Source organism: Rhinichthys klamathensis, unplaced genomic scaffold, assembly GCF_029890125.1.
Source record: "Rhinichthys klamathensis goyatoka isolate OS25496 unplaced genomic scaffold, OSU_Roscu_1.1 h1tg000195l_1, whole genome shotgun sequence".
In the NCBI taxonomy this organism is placed as follows: domain Eukaryota; kingdom Metazoa; phylum Chordata; class Actinopteri; order Cypriniformes; family Leuciscidae; genus Rhinichthys; species Rhinichthys klamathensis.
Genome location: NW_026606721.1, coordinates 199,852 through 223,237, shown reverse-complemented (window position 1 = coordinate 223,237; position 23,386 = coordinate 199,852). Strand labels below are relative to the sequence as shown.

General features: G+C 38.7%; 1 long non-coding RNA gene across 1 annotated transcript; it reads left to right on the top strand.

The window, feature by feature from the left end:
• The first annotated feature begins 2 nt into the window (after positions 1 to 2).
• Positions 3 to 821, top strand: LOC130095999 (uncharacterized). The gene is made up of 2 exons (XR_008808164.1): positions 3 to 40; positions 73 to 821. It is a non-coding gene; the product is annotated as an uncharacterized LOC130095999 (long non-coding RNA).
• Positions 822 to 23,386: the final 22,565 nt, after the last annotated feature.

Here is a 23,386-nt window from a genome sequence, read left to right as displayed (position 1 = left end):
GACGCACTTCACCGGACTAAGCCTGGAGAGCTTTGTCAAAGTTGTCACTTTTCTCATGCTTTTCAGTAAAAGTTGACAAAAGAACATGCAGACCTTATTCGAGATCTGAAGAGAAAGGCAAGAAAACACTACGACCGCAGCCATTCGCAGTACAGCTGAGAGAAACTCGTCATTCTCTTGTCTCGGTTTTTGATTTCTGTTTGCACATGTTTGCTTTCCTCGATTTGAGGTTTAAAATCACTGATTGTTTTATTTCAGTTTTTTTGGACTAAGAGATTACAGGCTTATTACAGTTTCGCTTGAGCCGCACAAATTGCAAACAGCACAAAGAACAGATTCTGAGGAATAACAGACTGAATGGACTTACGTAATGCACTGATCTTGTTCAAGCTCTTTTGAGGTCTGTAGTTTTCATTGATTGTGTTTCCTCAGTCAATAATCTGCTCTTGGTAACATGCTGTCTGAAAGCTTTTGCAATGTTGCCTCGCCAACTCATAACCCAAGAATGGCTTTTGTTTAGTTTTTTCCTATTCAAATGGACTTCATTTTCGGTTCTAAATGTAGAACCTTTCAGCCAAACGTGGTTTGCTTGGTTTTAAATTTGTTGCACATGTTGTTTGGTAGAGGAGCAAAAGTCCAGGACTTGGTGTTCATGTGTGTGATCGGAGCAGAGAGATAAAACAGGGTGGGGCCTGGGCAGGATGCCTGAAAAGTTTGTGGCCTTTCTGTTCGTAGTGTGTAGCGGTGCAGGCTTCGAGATTGCACTGCCTGAAAAAAAGCACTCAGTCTCAGGTCATCTCACTTGCCAAATGAAAACAAAAACGGTGCAGATTATGTTTCAGTTGCACTGTTTCAGTTAAAGGAAGGAGACTACAGAAGGAAATTCAGATTCAATAAAGAGAGGAGATATGCACAAAGATGCAAGGCAGCTTTCAAAGACTTATGACATTCCCTTTTTGTCCTGCTGCACCGGCGGACTTACATTTGACGTAATGTTTCTTCAGACCAGTGAAGCCATGCATGACCCAGAGAATGGCACACATGCTTAAAAAGCCAAGTTGTAAAGCAAAACGAGGACTCTGGATCTTATTCAGAGACATCCGAATCTAGTTGAAATGAGTTGTACATTTGTTTTTAAAACTCATTCGACTACAAAAGCAGTTTAGGCTCTGTATCATGCTTGGCCCTCATTAAGCATTTCTTTTTTTTACTGAATTGAAACCACAAGTCTGCTCATGTCTGGTTGAGGTCTGGAGAAATTTTGGCATTCAACCATTTAGCTATGTAAATAAGTGTTTGGATTTATAGAATTAGTCATTATTTGTGCACACAGTGTGTGTTATAGGTTCATCTCTAATGTGGTGGTGGTGGTTATGATTCAGCAGTTTTTGGAGCAGAGTGATCTTAACATAGTGGCCTTGATGAAGTACTGATCTTAACATCCTATTTGTTATCCGTTTAGTCCTACAGATTGGGGTTTAGTTTAAAAGGACAAAAAGGGAAAACCAAAAAGTCCTTCAAAGCGAGCCACTTGCCACTTTTGATTTGAATGGGTTTCGGTTTTCAGTTATTCAGTTTTGATGAATACTTATGGGCATTCAGTGTTCGTTTTTCAAACAAACGAACTAATATAGATCCTCTCAATTAATATGGGAACAATAGCTGTAGCACACCTTAGAGAAATGGGTCATCCAAAAACCCAAGAGATGATTATGAGAAGAAAATGATTTGCTTCTCTGTTGTTTTATAGTTTAAAATCGAACCAAAATTGGCTACTAATGAAAGAATAAGCTTAAGCACAAAAAGAAAAGTGCTTCTTTTTGTGGTCGGTCAATAATATAGTCTAATGCTTGGCCTTCCGTGTAGTCCAGTGTTAAAGCTAAACTCTTGACTCTGTCAGGAAACACCTTTAATGGAAATATGGTATGTTTTAGAAATTAAGTGCAATATTTCTTGAGTTTATTTTGACTCAGTGGTATATTTTGTCTTATTTCAATGTGATTTCCTTTCGGAGATCATTATGAACATTTGATAATGATCGAAATGTATGTCCGTATTGGTTTTAACTTTTGTCTTAGTTCTTCCTTGGAAATAAATAAAATAAAAAATCCCTGTTGTACTTCTGCTTTATTTTTAACAAAACAGCACTAAAATGATTTAATTTTCACTATTTAATATGTTGATATTGGTGCATAAAAGCAAACAGGCTACTGCTCAGAATTTAAAACATCAGCAAGACCTCTTGTATGAAATATGGACAGTGGACACGTTGTGTCTTTAAAAAAAAAAAAAAATTTAAACCAATTCAGCGGAAACTCCACCCTGCAGCCGATTCTAAAGATTTCATTGGTTGCCTACACCAAACTCCACTCTCTAACCCTACCCTTTACCCTAACTTAAACAAATTTTTTAATATTTTGTAATAATTTTGTGCTCATAAGAATCCTTTTCTTTTTTCACATTTACTCCTTTGCATTGCTGTTGCTTTAAGTTGATCATTTCAAGATAAGGTTGAACCTTCTTTAAGGTGTTGGACTCCAAGACGCCAGCTTGGTTTATAGGGGATAACCTTCTGACCTCAGCTTATCGGATGGCACTAGGGTCAAAAAGTGACTTTGGGGTCAAGTGAGTTCACAAACTTTGGCCAGCAGGGTTGGTTGAAAATACTAACACATAAACAAGGCTTATCTTAGAACTGGCCAAAACATGGGAACTTGTCATGCCCAATTCTAAGCTATGGCTGTAATTTTAGCCTAATCTTAGCCACATAATGAACTCTGTTCTTTACCATATGTTCTTCTTATAAGATTTGTATTTATCATTAAAATGCCTTCCTACCCACTTATGGCTCATAAAAGGTTTATTTAAAAATAAATATGTATTATATTCAGATATATGCTTATTTTTTTAATGGATATTTGGATTGTCTGAGGTGAAGTGTGAGGTTACATATTCATTTTGACCACAAACTGAATATTGATTTGCAACTCAGTTGTAATATATTTAGAAAATCTATTGTAGTTGCATCATTCATGGGTTATGTTTATTGACTGGGTTTTAGGATGTAGACTCGCACGCACAGGATAGAGCAGGAGTCAGGAACATAAAGAAACATTCTCTTTTCTCCTCTCTCTGGGTGTCTCTTTAACTGCATTTATCAAAAGACATTTTTTTTAACCCTTGTATGCACAACATGGGTCTAAATAGACCTGACTGAGTTTTCTATTTTTATATCTTTGCAAGAAATTAGTTTTCATCATTCAGTATTCCAGGTATTCCTCAATTAACTTGTTTTAGATCATTACAAATCCTTATTTAAATTTTTCCTTTCTTACTTTTCGAATAAAAATCTTTTTTGTGTCACTGCCCTTCTAATGCGCAACATGGGTCTAAAATGACCCGTATTCATGTTTCTTTGCTGAATATTTGAAAGAAATGTATTTTAGCATTTATTAATCCAGGTATTCATTAAATATCTTGTTTTTGATTTCCACAAATCATTATGTTTATTTTTCCTTTCTTACTTTATAAACAAACACGTTTTTTGTATTTCTACATCAATTTTACACACATGGGTCAAAAAATGACCCATATAGGAACCTTTGATATTTATAAATATATTTACTTGCAGTGCTGCAAGCTTCCTTGTTTGCTGCTTTTGTGCTTGGCCCGATAATTGCTGCTTGCAGCTATATTTCAGCTTTGCCATTACAGGAATAAATTACAGAAAGCATTTATTTTAAATTGTAATAATATTTTACAATATTACTGCTTTAACTGTATTTTTGATCAAATAAATGCAGCCTTGGTGAGCATAAGAGACTTCATTCAAAAACATTTAAAAGATTTTTGCTGACCCCAATCTTTTGAACAGTATCAAGCTGAACTGTATGTATATCATTCTGAAAGATGCACAATCTTATTTTTCAAACGTATAGTTGCTGTTTTGCCAACTGAAAATGTGGACAAAATAGCATGCGGCAATGAAATGTGAAAGGACTTGGTTGATCCTCACACAGCTAAGCGGGTTGCAGCTAGCGGGTGTGTTACATAAGTCTACAACAGTATTGTCATCTTTACAGGCAGTTGAGTGCTGCTATAGGATCTCATGAGTCAGCTTTGACCCAGCACTTTATTCTCTCCTGCTAGGCCTCTGCTCTACTGACTCTTGCAGGTCAGGCCCTTTGTACGGTGCTGACCCCAGGCCCCAACAAAAAAGAGAGGAGGGATTACTAGCAATGGCAGCTGCTGATTTAGTCAATGCTGATGCTACACAGATCTGAGCCTTTTCTGAAAACTACTAAATCCTACTGCCGTACCTCCTTGCCAGGAGCCTCACGCTCAAAGCGGAATGTCCAGATGAAGCTTCTAGAAGGATATGATCATGTGTCCATAACTTTAATATCTTGTTTTTTGGTGTTTAATATCTTGTAGTTATGTATACACAGTGTATAACAATGCAAATCATAATGCACTGCATGATGTATAAGAGATTTAGTCTGTTATTTAAACTGTTATGACACAAGTTTGTGAGAAATTGCTGGGGGAAAAAAGCTCCTGACGCAATTTCCTTGTATCTACTGTTTATCGTTCATTGTATCTCGTTTCAATCTCTGTCAGCTTCTGTTTTGCTTCGCCAGTGGCATCCCTTCTGTACCTTTTAAAAGAGCAGGTTTTTCAGAATGATCAGTGCTTCAGAGATGATTGAACGTCTTCACATTGTTCCCATCAAGAGCATGAAGAAGAGGACATTGACCTGGAGAAAATAAAACAGGAGAAAACAGCATAAACAAGCTTGACAGAGTTTTACTCTTACTTTGTCTATCAAAATGTATTGTACATTTGTATATAGTAAACAGTAATACAAGTGACACTTTCCACAAATGGTTCAAAACAAGTCACAAAACTCTTATAAAATAAGTCTTTTTTCAACAAAGGGTCAGTGAAAGGTGCTTAACCTTTAGATAACCTTAGGAGGTCAAAATTATGTTATTTGCTCTCGCAAAAAAAAATATTAAAAGAACATACAAATTAAACAGATAAACATAAAAAAGTGAAACATTTGGCACACAGATAAACATGACATTTATTGGTAATTAAAACAAAAGTCAACACAAAATTTTCACAAATTTTTTTTTTTTATATACATCTATTTTCATGTGAATGTAAAGATTTTTAAATAGTTGAAATAGTTGGAAACAGTTGTGGGACAGGTTTAAATCACCTCTGTAATTTGGGGGGTGGGGGGCACTGACGGTAAGAGTAAAAGTGGCAAGTACAGTAGAAGATGGGATCTTTAATCAGAAGGCCAATAGCGAGAGATTGTGCAAGGGGTTTTGCGATTCTACATTTAGAGCACCATTTCACCTAAAGTGGAACATGACTTTTTAACCCTCATGTGGTGTTCAAAACCCTATAACACCTGTGGTGTTCCCGGTCAAAAATGACCGGGCCATAAAAAAAACCTTATAAATCACTCATAATACCATATTTTCACCCAATCTTGGATTCAATCTTTTTGTCAACATGTTCTCTTTCAATTAGGACTGGTTTTATATTTTGATTTGCATCTGAATAATCATAGGCCTCATTTATTTGAGAGTAGGCATTTCATTTTTTGAGTAATTTTTTGTAAAAATTTGAATAATTTTGGAAATATTAAATAAAATCTGGAGAAAATTGGTATTGTTGAACATACTAGTCAACTTAACATTTTCACCAGGAATTTTGTTTTGATACTATTGTTTTGTAAAAAATATGGCACATAGTCACACTTGTGGTGTTCCCGGTCAAAAATGACCGGCCTATAAAAAATAGCTTATAAGTCACTCATTTTACCATATTTTCCCCCAATCTTGGATTCAATCTTTTTGTCAACTTGTTCTCTTTCAATTAGGACTGGTTTTAAATTTCTGTTTGCATCTGATTAATCGGGGGCCTCATTTGTCTGAGAGTAGGCATCTCATTTTTTGAGTAAAAAACAAATAATTTATGAGTAAATTTGGAAATATAAAAAAAAAAAAAAAAAAAAAAAAGGCTACTGTTGATCACACTAGTCTACTCTAATGTTTCACCAGGAATTTTGTTTTTGAAACTTTTGTTTTGTAAAAAATATGGCTCATAGTCACACTTGTGGTGTTCCCGGTCAAAAATGACCGGCCTATAAAAAATAGCTTATAAGCCACTCATTATACCATATTTTCACCCAATCTTGGATTCAATCTTTTTGTCAACTTGTCCTCTTTCAATTAGGACTGGTTTTATATTTCTGTTTGCATCTGATTAATCATGGGCCTCATTTATCTGAGAGTAGGCATGGTCAAAAATGGTCACAATGGCCGACCATTGAAAGTGAATGGGAGAGACTGAAAATAACAGAACAATTAAGTTTTCAGGAGCATGTTCATTATTTTCATGTACACATATGAGCATGTGTGCTTGCAAACATCGAGCCCTTGGACCTGTGCATGTATCGATACATTTATACACACGCTACCCAGACACACACACGTTAAAACACACACACTTTTTTAAATATTACACACATTCTTTTCCACAGAGAGAAATTTGATCCTACCCTAACCTGCATCTAATATACATTTATCCATCTGACATTACCACACACACACACACAGGCCGTGATCAGATTTTTGACTCAGAAACTAGTGAGGAGGAGGAAATTCAGGATGCATCTTGCAGTGAAGATGTTTCTGAAGAGGAAGGCACCACTGAATCGGCTACGGAGCTTGAAACAACTGATGAGGAGCAGTCTTCCAGTGATGAGGGCCCAGCTGAGGTTACCGTTTCATTCTGGTCAAAAGATGGAACTTTGTCCTGGCCTTCATCCCCACCTATGAGGCAAGCCAGGTTTTCTTCTGAAGGCCTTCCTCTTCAGAAACATCTTCACTGCAAGATGCATCCTGCATTTCCTCCTCCTCACTAGTTTCTGAGTCAAAAATCTGATGAATAACATCATGTGCAGAGCTGTTTTGCCATTGTGCTGCCACAAATGAATGACAAGCAAGGTGCTGTGAGGTATTTTATATATGCCTGTGCTATCACATGATGTATATTTGTAAATATTGTCTAGTTCTGTGTGAGAACCTCACAGTTCCAAAACAAAATGTCATAATATTTTGTCTGGAAGCTGTGATGAAACAAGACCATGATTCTTTTGAAGCCGGGTCACTGCAGTCACGGCCAGTTTGTGTGTGTGTGTGTGTGTGTGCGTGTGCGTGCGTGTGTGTGCGTGTGTGTGTGTGTGGTAATGTCAGATGGATAAATGTATATTAGATGCAGGTTAGGGTAGAATCAAATTTCTCTCTGTGGAAAAGAATGTGTGTAATACTCAAAAAAGTTTGTGTGTTTTAATGTGTGTGTGTTTGGGTAGCGTGTGTATAAATGTATCGATACATGCACAGGTCCAAGGGCTCAGTGTTTGCAAGCACACATGCTCATATGTGTACATGAAAATAATGAACATGCTCCTGAAAACTAAATTGTTCTGTTATTTTCAGTCTCTCCCATTCACTTTCAATGGTCGGCCATTGTGACCATTTTTGACCATGCCTACTCTCAGATAAATGAGGCCCACGATTAATCAGATGCAAACAGAAATATAAAACCAGTCCTAATTGAAAGAGAACAAGTTGACAAAAAGATTGAATCCAAGATTGGGTGAAAATATGGTATTATAAGTGATTTATAAGCTATTTTTTATAGGCTGGTCATTTTTGACCGGGAACACCACAAGTGTGACTATGTGCCATATTTTTTACAAAACAAAAGTTTCAAAACAAAATTCCTGGTGAAACATTAGAGTAGACTAGTGTGATCAACAGTAGCCATTTTTTTCATATTTTTTTTTCATATTTCCAAATTTACTCATAAATAATTTGTTTTTTACTCAAAAAATGAGATGCCCACTCACAGATAAATGAGGCCCACGATTAATGAGATGCAAACAGAAATATAAAACCAGTCCTAATTGAAAGAGAACAAGTTGACAAAAAGATTGAATCCAAGATTGGGTGAAAATATGGTATTATAAGTGATTTATAAGCTATTTTTTATAGGCCGGTCATTTTTGACCGGGAACACCACAAGTGTGACTATGTGCCATATTTTTTACAAAACAAAAGTTTCAAAACCAAATTCCTGGTGAAACATTAGAGTAGACTAGTGTGATCAACAGTAGCCATTTTTTTCATATTTTTTTTTCATATTTCCAAATTTACTCATAAATAATTTGTTTTTTTACTCAAAAAATGAGATGCCCACTCACAGATAAATGAGGCCCACGATTAATCAGATGCAAACAGAAATATAAAACCAGTCCTAATTGAAAGAGAACAAGTTGACAAAAAGATTGAATCCAAGATTGGGTGAAAATATGGTATAATGAGTGATTTATAAGCTATTTTTTATAGGCCGGTCATTTTTGACCGGGAACACCACAAGTGTGACTATGTGCCATATTTTTTACAAAACAAAAGTTTCAAAACAAAATTCCTGGTGAAACATTAGAGTAGACTAGTGTGATCAACAGTAGCCATTTTTTTCATTTTTTTTTTTTCATATTTCCAAATTTCCTCATAAATTATTTGTTTTTTACTCAAAAAATGAGATGCCCACTCACAGATAAATGAGGCCCCCGATTAATCAGATGCAAACAGAAATATAAAACCAGTCCTAATTGAAAGAGAACAAGTTGACAAAAAGATTGAATCCAAGATTGGGTGAAAATATGGTATAATGAGTGACTTATAAGCTATTTTTTATAGGCCGGTCATTTTTGACCGGGAACACCACAAGTGTAACAAGGTAACAAAACTCCCACAAAAAAATAAGAAAATTTTCAAAAAAAACCTGAGATTTAGTTAAACCGTTTGGGAACAAAGTCACTAAGTTTCAGTCCAAAGCGATAACATTAACTAGTATTTTCGGGAAAAAGAAAATCTTCTCCGGGTCAAATTGACCCGAACACCACATGAGGGTTAATTGTTTAAATTTTCAACAACAACAAAAAAATGAATACAACAAATAGTCAACCTACATGAAACTGCTCAGTTTTCAATCCAAACATGTCTCAATGTAACATAAAGGCTACCATAAAAACCCAAACATTCACACCCATCTGTGATCATGGCAACAAAGCAAACACAACTAAAGGGAACAGCTGCGAGAGCTCTCAGAGCTATTGACATGCAGAAGCCAGTTGCTTCAGCTTGTTTTGTACCATGGCTGTGGATAAGGAGGAGGGAACTTGATAGTATGAGATTTCTCAAGCTAGTTGAGGTCCCTGAGTTTATGGGTCCCAGGATAACTTTGGGCCTGTCCACACTATGGGGCAAAGATTCAAGTTCCTGATAGTTAAGTGCAGTGTCATACTTGAATTAGTGTCAGGATAGTCACACTACTTTCTGTATAACAGCAGTAAAAGCACACTATTTTGTGTTTAATGCTTATTTTTACAGATTCTGCCTTATGTAGGTCATTGTAATAAATTGTATTTGTTTGTTTGCTTGTTTTTTTGTTATATACAGACAGCTTTGAGATTATAAAATAGTTTTTACCACTTTAATTCATCCACCACCAACAGTTTTCCTTCTGGCTTTCTCTCTCTGATGCTTTGAAGAGTCCTTTGAGCTCTTGTATTGAAAACTTACTGTGCTGTTTTCAACATACAGCTGTTATGTCAGTGGATGATTAATAGGAACCTAAATGGAGTATGTGACTGCAGAGGTTTGTGGATGGGGTAAAGGAAGAAGAATGCATTGCAGCTTTAGTGGCGAGGAACATCTAGGCCTGAATATATTGATAAATCTGGCAAAGCTTACCTTGTAAGCTTTAAAATATACAAAATGTGAATACACAAAAATACATAATTATATTAATATAATCATGAAATACAATAATAATATAAAAATAATTATTTATATATTCATAAATATAATTTGTATTATTATTAAAGCATGTTTATTCATGTTTGAACACATAGACTAAGTGAATGACTCCGAAATCCGAAATCGTATGTGACAAAAGAAGTATGTTCGAAAGAATAGGCAAAAAGTACCCGGATGACCTACTACTTCTGGCGCGATTCTGAAGTGTGCATATGAAGGACACTTTCCTACCCCATGAGGCCACGAATGGCAGTGAAGTGATGCAACAGATGATGGTAGGTCACATGATAATGACAGCATGGCGGATTTTGTACGACCAAATTATATTCCTACTACACACATTCATACTATACAGAACGTAACTTTTTAGCGGTCGTGATGTAATTGCTTAATCAAAATAAATAGCCTAGCTCAGGAGAGAATGCAATTTCAGACGCAGCCAATCACTTTCGATGTTGAATTAAGCGAATGAATTAATCGATGACTCCCTCACAAAGACAGTCACTTGCTGATGTAACATGAAGCGTCAAGGAACAAAACCAACTGTAATCTTGAAAAACAAACCGATAACAATAGCATAGCATTGTTACGTTCCGTGGTTGTGATGGTAGAGCTGGTGTTTCTTTTTCTTTCTCTCTATTTCTTCTCTCTCTGTGTCTCTGGATGTCTCTCCCGCTCTACAGGTGCGGAAGAGAGAGAGGTGATCGCTCACACCTGCTGCTCGTTATGCTGGAGAAGCTGCACGATCAAAAGAGGCTTGGAAGGACATTCGAACTGAAGCCTGCCTTCCAGACTGTTGTGTCCCTCACCTGCTTTTGTTTTTGCTCTTGTGTTGTGTAGCATCAAGACTGTGCAATATTTCTCACCAAGCTAAGGCTTATTGTAGCCTACTGAGGTCTATTATTACTAAATTCACAAGGCCAAATGTGCTGGAAGCTGTAGGGAGGTGGGTGCCTGTTTTATTTTTGTAATATATTTTCTCCTGTTTTTGGTTAGTTAGGGAGTTACTGTACTTTTCTGTTATTTATTGTTTTATTTTGGCAGGTTAAGTAGTTTTACTCCCTAACTAGTCAGAGGGTACTTATGTTTGTTATTTTGGCTTTACCCCCTCCTGAAGTTTGCTTTGCTTCCTTTTGATTTACTTTGTCCATTATACATATACACTCACCTAAAGGATTATTAGGAACACCTGATCAATTTCTCATTAATGCAATTATCTAATCAACCAATCACATGGCAGTTGCTTCAATGCATTTAGAGGTGTGGTCCTGGTCAAGACAATCTCCTGAACTCCAAACTGAATGTCAAAATGGGAAAGAAAGGTGATTTAAGCAATTTTGAGCGTGGCATGGTTGATGGTGCCGGACGGGCCGGTATTTCCCAATCTGCTCAGTTACTGGGATTTTCACGCACAACCATTTCTAGGGTTTACAAAGAATGGTGGGAAAAGGGAAAAACATCAACTATGCGGCAGTCCTGTGGGCGAAAATGCCTTGTTGATGCTGAATGGGCCGACTGATTCAAGCTGAAAGAAGAGCAACTTTGACTGAAATAACCACTCGTTACAACCGAGGTATGCAGCAAAGCATTTGTGAAGCCACAACACGCACAAACTTGAGGCGGATGGGCTACAACAGCAGAAGACCCCACCGGGTACCACTCATCTCCACTACAAATAGGAAAAAAAGGCTACAATTTGCAAGAGCTCACCAAAATTGGACAGTTGAAGACTGGAAAAATGTTGCCTGGTCTGATGAGTCTCGATTTCTGTTGAGACATTCAGATGGTAGAGTCAGAATTTGGCGTAAACAGAATGAGAACATGGATCCATCATGCCTTGTTACCACTGTGCAGGCTGGTGGTGGTGGTGTAATGGTGTGGGGGATGTTTTCTTGGCACACGACTTTAGGCCCCTAAATCGTGAACTACACAACATTTACATTTAATCATTTAGCAGACACTTTCACCCAAAGCGACTTAGAAATGAGGGGAAGCAGTTTAACCAACAAAAGGGCAACAACATGTGTGCAGTGACAAGTCTTAGTCTAGAACAGTACACTTTTCTTTTTTTCTTTTTTTTAATAGATAGAATAGAAGATGTTAGTATTAATGGGGGAAGTGTTGAGAAAAAAGTATACTTAACCATTTCTTACAAATAGCTAAAGACTCGGGTTGAGTTAGGCAGGTCATTCCAGCAGCATGGAACAAACAGGACAAAGGTCAGTGAAAGTGATTTTGTGCCTCTTTGGGATGGCACCACAAGGCGCTGTTCACTTGCAAGCTTCTGGGGGGCACATAAGTCTGAAGTATAGTGAGTTTAGGTATAGGGGTGCAGAGCCAGTGATTTTTCTGCAGGCAAACACCAGTGCCTTGAATTTGATGTGACTAGCTATTAGCAACCAGTGTAAATTGACGAAGAGAGGTGTGATGCGCTAAAAGACTCTCACTGCCGCATTCTGGGTCGGTTGCAGAGGTTTGACAGTATAATGGAAGGCATGGAGAACGAGGTGGACAAGGAGATGTTGACCTAATGCATCAACAGTTTAAAAATCTGGTGAGAATTATATTAATAAATGCATCTCTACCAGTGAAGCATGGAGAAAGAGGTCATTGTGTGGGGAGCCTTTTTAGCAGCTGGTATTGGTGAGATAGTTCACTGTGAAAAGTCATTCAATGATTTGAAGTACAAGAGAATATTGCAGAATGATTTGCTTCCCAGAAATGAAAATTTGTTGTCTAAAGGTGAATGATCAGATGTTATTTTTCAACATCAAGACCATGCTCCTGCCCAAATTGCAAAGACAACCAAGAAGTGGCTTGAGAACAAGTCCATCAGGCTCATGATTTGGCCCTAAAATGAATATTTGGTCTCATGTTAAACTCAAACAAACTAGGAGACTTTTTTAACTGCTCATGAACTGTTTTTAAGCCATTAACATCAACACTTAGTTACTTTATCTACAGTATTAGTACAAGTATTGGTAATTTCCTGACCAGTGATTTGTGATTAAAATGGTTATGACCTTTTTATTTATTTGCCCAGGGGTGTACATCGCACCAAATACGGCCTGTCCTGCTCTTTCATTAGGGGAAGTGAGTTCACTCTCTCTCTGCAGGTGGATGGAGTTATATTTTTCACCCTTCTCCTTCCAGCAGCCCGCCAGTTTCCTTTTTTAGGCAACAGGCTGACTAACATACCCTCCGTTTCTCCTCTGTTCCTGAGTCATAGTGAGCCTTGACCCCTGCTGTGCCTCTGAGCTGCAAAACAGCAGGTGGAGCAGGAGCTGACAGCTCTGAGGAATCCTCCCACTACCATCTGAACACATGCATGCACAAACACTCACATTTTAGAGCCTCGGGCTCCACATGTCCATAAGCCGGAGGTAAAAGTTCAAATTTGCAGCATGTTGTATCCTGAATGCATGTGCTAAAATTGTGTCAATTTGTTATTGCTGCAGTGCAGAGAAAGGCGAGCAAGAGGTCCATGCTGCCAGGGTGAAATGACTCACGTGAACCACTAACCCAGTTTCTTTTGTTCACCCCACTGGATATTCCTGGCCAAGTTCCATGCCATCATTTGTAATGTACTTATAGCATTTAACATTTAACTCAGGTTCTATTAGTTTAGGTTGGGACTATCTGTTTGTCATACCAATAACAGGTTGGGGAGTTTTTGGGAAACCTGTTTGGAAATAATTATTGGCTTTTATGTAGCAACATAAAAGTTTATATTCTACAATAAAGTTTGGGTTATTTTCTGTGTTTATTTAGATGTAATTTTGCAGCTTTACAGTGATGACAGGAAGATTATGCATTTCGGCTGTTGTTCGGTTGTAAAGATCATCAATTATTAAATTAGTTAATTTAATCTATAAAGCAGTTCTGCAAAAAAAGCAGTTCTGGGGGGGTGGCAGTCCTCCTCTGGCCAACGAATGAACATGATTATGATTCAGGCTGCATCATGAGTCAGAATTCAGATCGGGATCGGTTTCATTCAGATATTCATCCAGTTCCTTTTGCTTGACGATCGGATTCATTACACCGGTATGGAGCCGGAGCTGGCCATAGGGTCTGTGCGGAGGACTTGTCTGGTTCTTCTGTATCTGCTGAGGATCTGTGCTGATGGCTGTCATGTCTACGACGCCTTCACAGGGGATTGTCTGGTAGACATGGTCTCTCCTGACATTCAGGGCTGCATTTTAATTGTGTCTAGGTGCAGGTCCACCATCTGATCTGAATATGGACCCGATCTGGCTGACTATGGTAACCTCGGCATAAGGATGATACAGACAGACTAATATTAGAGTAGATGCTCCTCCTCATTTAAATTACGTCATGATGATCAAGTTTGTAACAATTCTCAGTGGCACTCTTCTGATAACCATAATGCATGCTGCATGAAATGTGTTATTTTTGCAGTTTCATTTGGTGCTGATAGTGGCACATGGTGACACATGGTGACATGTGTTGTCTCCTATGGACAAGTGTTGCAAATTAGCAATTTTGCTATAACACTGAAAACAAGGTATCTGGTTCGTCCAATGCTGTTGTTATGTCCATATAAAAAAATAAATAAAAAAAAAATGACACACCACATCTTTAATGATTCTCTTGTGTTCCTTTTATTTTTGCACCCAATAACTTGTGGAGCAGCTTGTGCAATTGATGAAAATCTTTGTTAAAAATAGTGCACAGTCGATAAGCTTTACTGTATATTCCCTATAAGTATCCCAGTTAAATTCACTTTTAATCTTAAACTCTGTGCCAAATACTGGCCTAAGCCCTTGAAATGTGTCCTCCACACATTGTTCATGGAAAAAACATGGCGTCTCATCTTTTTTTCATCCCCAGGCTTTGTTGTGTTGATTTGTGCTTTGTCTTGAATATTTTCACATTCTAACGTCAAACAGCGGGTCCAACATACGTTTGTTATTATTATTATTGTCAAGTACTAGATCTTGTAAATCCCATTGTTTAAATTCCTTACAGAGCTAGTAGATTTGGGCGAACATTGACTGTTTGTTCATGATCTGTTGGGGCAAAGCATTTAGAAATGTACAGCAGAAAGCCCTTCATGCTACACCCTGATATCTTAAAATAAACTAGAGTATTGCCTCGATGCAGAGCTTTTTTATTTTTACTTTTGTATTTAATATTTATTTTCTTAATTAACTTTTATTGGAATTTTTTTCTTTTCGTTTTCAAGCTTTAATAATTGTATGTGCTTTGACATTTTTACAATAAATATTTTGTATTTTATTTTTATTGTAAAAAAAAAAAAATTGTGAAAGTGACATGTGATGGGTAAGTATAGTAACTCATACTCAGAATTTGTAAATTTGTTGCATTTAACCCATCCAAGTTTTGGCACACACATTAGGAACAGTGGGCAGCCATTTTGCAGTAGCGCCTAGGGAGCGATTGGGGGTTAGGTGCCTTCCTCAAGAGCACCTCAGTCATTTCCTGCCGGTATTGAGGATCGAACCTGCAACCTTCGGGTTTCCAGTCTGACTCTCTAACATTAAGTCATGACTAGTTGCCCCTTACTGTATTCTATTTCAATTTTATTTGTTAATTTAGTTGGAACACTTCAGCTGAAACTTTTTATTTCAGATATTTATCAAGGCAACATTACTTATTTTTGTTCAGTTTTTTCATTGAATGTTTATATATTATTTTCATTTAGCATTATTTCAATTACTGAAATGATTCTAATAGGCGCAGCACTGCACTGATGTTCTAAGTAAAAAAATGTTTGGATAAAATGAAAGAAAGTGCAATAAGGCCCATGAACAGGACTGAAAAATGAAAATGTCCATCAATTCCCATATATTTCAGTGCATGCAAACAAATTATTATTGTTTTTGAACTTAATGACATCTATACACACATGCCCAAGTATCAATTTCCTGTTTTGATGGAATGATGAACACATTTTGGCTTGATTAATTTTCCACGACATCTGATACTGAGTAAGCATCTACTTAGTCTTGGGTCCAACAAATATCTCTGTCCAGCAACCTCAAATGACTCCTGACATGATATGAGACTGAAAATTGGGTCTAGCTTGCAAACGTTTTACCCCATCATGCTAAATGCTGATGAAGATATACTTGAGTAATGGTACATATCTGGGGTGATTCATATCATAACAATTGGTGATTATGTAGCTAATAGGGGGACCTTTTGCACTCCAGGGCTGCATTCGTCCACCTCCACCACCCTCAGTTAAGCTATAATGGTGGACAGCTCAATAAGTCCATCCCTTTAACTTCCCAGAAATATAGAGGTTCTATATTCAGATCTATTTGTGCCCAGAGGACCACCAGCAGAGTTATAAAAAATATTTAATGTAAACCTTTAATATAGGCCTATTATTATTATCAGTAATAATTCATATTTTAAAGACAATTTCCACTTTTTCTCTGACCATTAAAAATAAATTGTGTAATTGTCAATTGTAATAAAGCTCATATGCATCTGTCTACATCATGATAGTTAGTTTTAATAAGCTTTTTTTTTTTCATATGGGCAAGGACGTTTTGATTTCAGGAAGTTACAATATATTTATATTGTTCAAGGACCTCTTATATCAAAAAGATTAAGGAAATTGGGATTCTTCATCATCTGACCCCCTTAAATCATTAGTTAAACGTGGGAATTTAGTATTTGCCACACTGCCAACATCTCCCACCCACAATCCTCCATGGGTCTAAGAATATAACAGCGGTGTCAGATAGTAACAACAGTCAATATCCACATTGTGAATTCTGAAAATAAGCAAGTGTGAAAATGGTGGAATGTCTCTGCATAACATCTTTGCATTGCATGTCCTGGTATACATTTACACCTATCCTAAACTTAACATGAGCTCTGAAAATACAGCAAAGCATTGTTTTGACCCTAATTTTGATTGACACAAAGAGAGAGGCAGCAAAAGAGACAGATTCCAGGAGGAGAATGTTTAAGTTAATTGAATCTACTGGAGTGGGACTATATAGCTTAGAAACATACATGCTGAACAAGCAGGGAGCTCTGAGTGTTAAAAACAATGTAACCATACTCCAGCTCCAAAAGATTTGTCCCGCTCATCCCCCGCCCTTTTCTTTCCAGCTCCTTCTCCTTCTTCATTTTCTCTCTCCCTGCATGGCTGTAATATGATTCAGCACTGAATCCAGGAGTCATTGCTACGCAATAATACTATGCCCCCAGATCCGTCCAATGAAAAGCCGGGTCAGTAGACACACCTACATGATCCCACCCTCTGTCCCATGGTCCCCCTTCTAGTCTCTGAGAAAATAAGCATTGCCTGTCCATCTCAACCCATAAATCCATTACTGACGCATCACTTTTGCATATCTGTTCATCATCCCTCATAGTTGTCATCTGTTTTCAAATAGTTTTAACCAGGGTTTTTATCATTAACTAAAGTTAAAATCATAAAAGAATATCTTCATTACTTGAAATTATATATATATATTATAATATATATTATATTATATATATATATATATATATATATATACATATATATTTTATATGATGCCCTACAAAGGGAAAAGGCAGTAACTTAATTTTTGGTCGAAAATTAGTTATTGATATTTTTGGGACATTCAAGACCTCCTTTATCACATGGATAAGTATCTTAGTCAATTGTTGTTTTTTTGAGAAAATAATGGGTTGTCTTAACAGTAACTTCCAAAAGCCCATCAGGAGAAACCAAGGCAGAACACCGTAACGTCTCGGTTACGTATGTAACCCTCGTTCCCTGAAGGAGGGAACGGAGATGTGAGTCGGACGTACCGTACTAATTGGGATCGCTTTGAGAGACCAATCTACTTTGAGTGTAACAAAACGAGCCAATGCACATTGGCATGCGGTAATTGCATCAGTTGCTCTGCCTCGCAGCGCGAGCATATAATGAGCAGCAGGTGTGTCGCATCTTTCCTCTGAGGAGCCGAGCGGAATCCTACAGATTTTCCATCAACTGCATTGTGATGTGCGGCAATAGAGGCAACATACACTTGAGGGTGGAGGGAGACAGCCTCGCTCCAACCCATCTTGCAGAAAGGAAAGCACAGTACCGATCGAACATCTTCAGGGGTCTTCTCACTAAGAAGAACACCACTCAACGAACAGGTTCCACTTCAGAGCGTAAGCATGCCTCGTAGAGAGTGCTCTCGCAGAAGTGATGGTGTCTATGACAACTTGTGGTAGATCACCTAGAACCTTCGCATCCCATCCAGGGACCAGATATGGAGTTTCTAGAGGTCTGGACGCGGGTGCCTTTCCCAGAGATGGTGCCCAGTCTCTGAGAGAGGAGGTCCTCCCTGAGAGGAATGGGCCAGGGAGAGGCTGTCGAGAGGAGCATCAGTTCGGGGAACCAGGTGCGGTTGGGCCAATAAGGGACAACTAGCAAGACCTGCTTCTCTTCTTCCCTGACTTTGCACAGAGTCTGTGCGAGAAGGCTCACTGGGGAAACACATATTTGCGTAGGCCCCGGGGCCAGCTGTGTGCCAGTGCATATGTGCCGAGGGTCCCCTCGGTCAGGGAATAGAACAACTGCTAATGGGACTGGTGGCAGTTTTGTCCGTACGGACCAGCACATGCTTGCAGAGCGAGCAGCGGCGTTTTGAGGGGGCTCAGAGCAAGGTGTAATGCTAGCAACTCGAGGCAGTTGATGTGCTAATGCGGTTGGGGGCCCGTCCAGATCCCCGGCCGCTACTGCATGCCCGTTGTACGTTGCCCCCCAGCCGGTGTTGGAGGCATCTGTAGATGGACACTTGTTCTAGGGGCACTCCGGCCTGGAGAAACGAAGGGTCTGACCGCAGGCTGAGGGTCTGGCAGCAGGCCGGGGTGATTGTCACACGGAGCATGCCGCACTGCCACGTCCATCTCAGGACTCGGCCGTGAAGCCGATGCCATATGCCCCAGGAGCTGCTGAAAATTTTCAGTAGGACCACTGTTCTGCTCTTGACAGCATTCAAGCAATTCAGCACTGACCGGACACGTTCCTCTGCGAGGCGTTCCGTCTGGTAGACAGAGTCCAGCTCCATACCGAGAAAAGAGATCCTCGGTGAGTTTGCTCTTTTCTCAGTTGACCCGAAGACCCAACTGGCTGAGATGCCTGAGCACCAGGTCCCTGTGCTCGCACAACTGCTCCTGAGACTACCCAAGTATCAGCCAGTCGTCGAGATAGTTGAGGATATACAAACACCATGCTCTCTAAGGGAGCAATGGCCGCCTCCGAAGGGTAGGACTTTGTACTGATGGAGACATAAAAGTATGCATCCTTCAGGTTGATCGCTGCAAACCAATCTCGGGGACGGATGCATTCTAAAATGCATTTCTGCAATAGCATCTTGAACGGGCATTAAGTAGGGCCCGATTCAGGACTCACAGGTCCAAGATTGTCCGTAACCCACCGCCTTTCTTGGGTACAATGAAGTACGGGCTGTAGAAGCCAGTCTACATATCGGCTGGAGGGACCGGCTCCATCGCGTCCTTCACCAGTAGGTTTCCAGGCTTCCACAAACCAAACCAGGGGGACCAGGGGCACCACAGACATACCCGCAGCGGAGCAGCGAGGTGTAAGACAGGGACCCGACTCGGAAGGCTCAAAAGCGGCCCGAAGTATGGTCTGAGTGTGAGGTGCGACACTTAACTGTCTCCACAGGTCGGCAGGGGGTGCATGAGAAGGCATAGTCGGGTCCTCGAACCACACCTGGCTGCCGGTTTGAATTTTGTTAGGCGGACAAAAAAAATGGTTAAAATATATTATTTTTATTTGTGCGGCACATTTTACAGAGGACAGTTTCCAGAACCTAAGAGTGTACAATGCCGGCTGCGCACAAAAAATTCTCATGAGAAACGGAGCAATTCCCATTTTGTCAGTACAATTAGTTGTTTATGATCATGACCTGTAAGTATTTATTATGTGTTGTAGTGTTTTCTATTAACAGTTTCAATTATAAGTTTTATGTTGTTGTTACGATGTAAACAAAGGGCAAATCTGTTTGGCTCTCTAGCCTGCTAGCTAACATTAAAGTGTTGAGGTTTACTCGCACAGCGACTACTAGCTGGCCTCCGTTACACTTGCAAAGAATCTGCACGATCCTCTTGTTTATAAACATTCACAGGGCCTGAATCGGGCTCGAATTGGTATGGCTAATTTGACGCCACTGTTAATATTTACACCTGAGCATGAATAGTAAGGGACAAGACATTTTCGGAACACGCTTCTAGCTAGAGCAGGAAAATTACCTACCAATGCATTCGTTGAGAGATATATTTCAGCTGTTGACGACTGGACAGAGCAAAGGAATCAGTGTGGACCTCATCAAAACTCGTTAAATACCACCAGTACTTCATCTAGACACTTATTGGATAAGAACATCCTGATTAAAGGGATAGTTCACTTTGAAATTAATTTTTGATATGTTTTAGCTTACCTCAAGGGCATCCAAGATGTAGGTGTCTTTGTTTCTGCAGAAGTTTCAATTTTGATATTTTTAGGTCAAACCGTTCTTGTCTGTCAGTCATATAATGCAGGTCTATGGTCACCACCTCAAAGAGCATGCACAGAGAAGTCCAAATTAAACATGATTTAATGACTCGTTAATGTAAGTACACATTGATGGCCTAAGACACGAAACGAGCGGTTTGTGTGAGAAAACGAACAGTATTTATATCGTTTTTACATCTTGTAACCACAGGCACGTCCAAGTGATCTGAGGGCGCGGGCACTTCGGTCTGTGCGTTAAGTGAACTATCCCTTTAAATCTGCCAAATCAAACAAAAAAATACAAGTTCAAGATGCACTGAATCCGGTAAAACTCATTTAATGTTTGTATAGCCTAATAAAGGAAAATAAACAAGTCGCTACTTAAGGAATTTTTTATTTTTTTATTTGATTTTTACCAATTAACCTGCTGCTTAGTAAGTTTATTATATTTAGTTGACAGAAAAAGTTCTGTAGTGTAAATAGGCTACATTGTATGACTCGAACCTAGGCAAATTGAGTGCCAGTCACAGAGCCGGTCACAATTAACAAAGCTTATTGGCGATTTAAAACATGTTATCGTCCACTTATCGTGCCATCGTAACATGATGGCAAATGCAAACCAATCCAACCAATGCAAATCAATATTTACATAGTATAATAGTATGAAATTTATCTCTCTCACACGTCTTGCGCATTATCCCGCAAAATCACCTCTACTGTTTTTCTTCAAACAATCAAACAAAAAAAAACCTATTCTAGTACACCCCCAAAACAAAACCAAGACTTTGAAAAAGGGCATAATAGGAAATAAATAAATCAGCTAGTTTCTCAAGGCAACATTTCTAAAGTTAAAGTACTATATAAATATATATAAAGACATTAAACAAATAAGAAAAATTTGGCTACAAAACACAAAATTACTAAAACTTTAACAAAAATGAAAATGACAAAAAAGTACACTTTTTTTTTTATCTAATTCAAAATATTTAATATAAATATTACAAAATATTAACAATAGTGTATTAATGATGAAAATATCACTGGTTTTAGCATCAGGTTTAATTTATTCCAGCATGTTTTTTAAAGGGCACCTATTATGCCCCTTTTTACAAGATGTAAAATAAGTCTCTGATGTCCCCAGAGTGTGTATGTGAAGTTTTAGCTCAAATACCCAACAGATAATTTTTTACAGCATGTTTAAATTGTCACTTTTTGGGGCTGAGAAAAACGCACCGTTTTAGTGTGTATCCCTTTAAATGCATATGAGCCGCTGCTGCTGCCTGCACTGAGGGCGGAACCTCACAAGCTCTGTCAGGACAATAATATCAAAACAGAAACTCTCAGTAGCGGAGTTCATTTCGACCCGGATTTGGACAATAATGCCCACAGAGCCAGAGAATATATGCTGTATGGATGTACAACAGGTATAGTTTAGTTTAATTACGGTTATAACGTATTTGTCATCTGCTTTTATCCACTATTAATACAAGCCTGCTGTAGCGGACCCCGTCCGAATGATGGTCAAAAATATACTGATGAGTTCAATGAAGTTTGTTGTACATCACACAAAAGATGAAGCGTTAGTTTTACTCCAGAAAATCACTGTAAGAGCTGATTAAACACCGTATAAGAAGTGCGCATTAAGTCTTATCCATAAACTCTCTCTCTCCCTTTCATTATCATCATTATCATTATCATTATCATTATTATTATTTTCATTAACATACACAGCGAAGTACACAAAACACTTGTTACAACTAACAGTAAACAAATACATACACACCTTTTCAGTGGGTGCATAATAAACGGGTAAACTTTATATCTGTAAAACGACTCGATGAGCTGTCATAAAGTGCGCGCTCAAACTTTCATTTCTGCTGTGATCACTGATCAGTAACGTTAGGCCTATCTTTAGGCCAGCAGCCATATCACCCTGTAGCCCAAGACTGGTTGCCCACTGAAGCTAAGCAGGGTTGAGCCTTGTTAGTACCTGGATGGGAGACCTCCTGGGAAAACCAGGTTGCTGCTGGAAGATGTGTTAGAGAAGCCAGCAAGGGGTGCTCACCCTGTGGTCTGTGTGGGTCCTAACGCCCCAGTATAGTGATATGGACACTATACTGTCAAAAAAAGCACCGTCCTTCGGATGACACCTGACTCTCTGTGGTCACAAAAAAATTCCCGAAGCATCAGGATTTCGAAAGAGTAGGGGTGTAACCCCGGCATCCTGGCCAAATTTGCCCAGTGGCCTCTGTCCATCATGGCCTCCTAATCATCCTCATTGGCTTCATAACTCTGTCTCCTCTCCACCAGTAAGCTGGTGTGTGGTGGGCGTTCTGGCGCAATATGGCTGACGTCGCATCATCCAGGTGAATCTGAGAACGGCTTGTTCTGAGACAGTGCTTATGATTTATGGGGATAAAAAAAAAAAAAAAAAAACACTGGGTGGATTTTTTTCATTATAGTGTGGTAGTGTACACACACTGCCAACACACATTTATGTTCAAACGCCATGTAAAAGTGAATTTTGCATAATAGGTGCCCTTTAAGACCATAATACTTATTAAACCAAAACTTACTTTTTTTAAATGTTTTGTTTAATCTTCATTCCCTTTCCTCATCTGCTGCTTTAAATTATTTATTTCTCTTTTGGATATCATTCATTGTCATCCAGGGATGAGAGCAGTGATTCACTGACTCATTGCTTTATAATCAGCCTCTGTATGAGCTGCCAAATTAAAAAAGTCCTCTCGTTCTCAGTGTGAAGCAGTCTCTCACATCCTGCGAGTTAGAGAGCGATTGCGACAGGTTGAGTCAGCACAAAGAGTCGTGTGAAAGGAATGTATTACACACATGGCTGTTACTCTCAGTTATGGACTTCCCCAACTGTATGCCAGCACACTAAACTTCTTGTCCTTTCTAATTTGAAATTACAGAGTTGCTTCTTTAGTACACAATTCTCTATGTTCTAGTTACTATT